Below are 2,021 nucleotides of genomic sequence, written 5' to 3' on the forward strand. Positions count from 1 at the left end.
TAGTACTTTTTGGGGATTTCCAAAAATCCATCTTGAAATTCATAACAGCTTAACAGGGACTGGCAGTTATCAAGGACGAAAACCTAAGGTGTTTAAGGCCTTGAAAAGGTTAATAATTGTCCATGCTCTTATTGACACTTGGGAAAGACATAAGGCCCTGGATCCCAACTATACTTATTATTCTGGTACATTTGGATTATTTTTTACTTCCTCAGTGTGAGTCGGCGAAGCTGAAATAGAACTCTTCCACAGAATATTATCTGATCATAGCCCTTTATCTTTAGTCATTCCATTGACCTGTTTTCTTAGGGTTGAAGGGTTCTGGACACTTCATAAAAAACTATTAGCTGAACCATTTTATCTAGAACATAAGCATGCCTGGCTAAAACCATTTTTGCCCATTAACAGAGATACAGCTGCTGCAGGGATCATATGGGACACATTAAAAGCTAGGGTTAGAGGAGAGACTCTGAGTGTTAGTCTGCAGAAACAGAGAGAGGAGGAACTCAAGGGGGCTACACCAAGAACTCATGCTGGCTGAGGAGAAATTGATACAAGCTATATCTGGGAGGCAAGAAGTGAGTTCAATACAAGAGGAGATAGCGGTTTTGAAAACCAAGGCTAATCAGTATTTTAGCAAAGAGACAGCTGCTATAACATCAGGGGCCATATTTATACTTTTCGACGCACAACTGTGCCAACGCAGTTGTGCGTCAAAAAATCTAACGCCAGCTAACGCCATTCTGAAGCGCCATGCGGGCGCTGTATTTATTCAATGACGTTAGCCGGCGTTAGCCGGCGGAGCTGCCTGGTGTGCGTAAAAAAAAATGACGTACACCAGGCAGCGCCGGCGTAGGGGAATATGGAGCTTGGGCGCCAAAAAATGGGGCAAGTCAGGCTGAGGCAAAATTTTCGCCTCAACCCGATTTGCGCCATTTATTTTGACTCCCAACCCCCATTGAAATGACTCCTGTATTAGCAAAGACAGGAGTCATGCCCCCTTACCCAATGGCCATGCCCATGGGACTTCTGTCCCCTGGGCATGGTCATTGGGCATAGTGGCATGTAGGGGGGCACAAATCAGGCCCCCTTATGCCACAAAAAAAAAAAAAAAAATTACTTACCTGAACTTGCCTTATGTTCCCTGGGATGGGTCCCTTCATCCTTAGGCGTCCTCCTGGGGTGGGCAAGGGTGACAGGGGGGGTCCCTGGGGGCATGGGAGGGCACCTCTGGGCTCCTTCCGAGCCAACAGGTCCCTTAACGCCTGCCCTGACCAGGCGCTAAAAAACGACGCAAAAGCGGCTGGATGTCATTTTTTTTGACCCGCCCACTCCCGGGTGTCATTTTTGCCCGGGAGTGTAAATACGGCGCACATGCCTCGGAGTCAATTTTTTAGACGGGAACGCCTACCTTGCATATCATTAACGCAAAGTAGGTGTCCACGCTAAAAAATGACGCAAACTCCATGGACTTTGGCGCTAGACGTGTCTAACGCCAGAGTATAAATATGGAGTTCGTTTTGTGTCGAATTTGCGTAAAAAAGAACGACGCAAATCCGGCGCAAACGGAGTATAAATATGGCCCCAGGTGTTTAGGGCTGAGTGCTGTGAATATGAGGAGTCCACTGGAAAGCTGCTAGTGAAGTGAATCAGGCAGAAAGTGGTTGGTAGGGATGTAAGGGCTATTAAAGATCATCTAGGGCGAATGCTGGAGACCCCAGTAGAGTATATGAAAATCTTTAGGAATTTTTATGAGGACTTATATTCTGAGGATTTGGAGCTTCCGGCAGAGGGATACAGGGAATTTCTGAGAAGGCTACATACATGTACCATTAGAAGGGATGTTCAAGATGCCCTGGAATCCCCAATATTAATGGAAGAAATCTACAAAGCTATGTCCTCCCTGACCTCAGGTCCTGAATCCATGTCCTCCCTGACATCAGGTCCTGGTGCCCTTCCAGTGGTGTTGTGGCTTCTAGTGTGACCCTAGCATCCCTACAGGTGACTCGCTGGCTCTCAGC

Source organism: Pleurodeles waltl, chromosome 2_2 (genome assembly GCF_031143425.1).
Source record: "Pleurodeles waltl isolate 20211129_DDA chromosome 2_2, aPleWal1.hap1.20221129, whole genome shotgun sequence".
In the NCBI taxonomy this organism is placed as follows: domain Eukaryota; kingdom Metazoa; phylum Chordata; class Amphibia; order Caudata; family Salamandridae; genus Pleurodeles; species Pleurodeles waltl.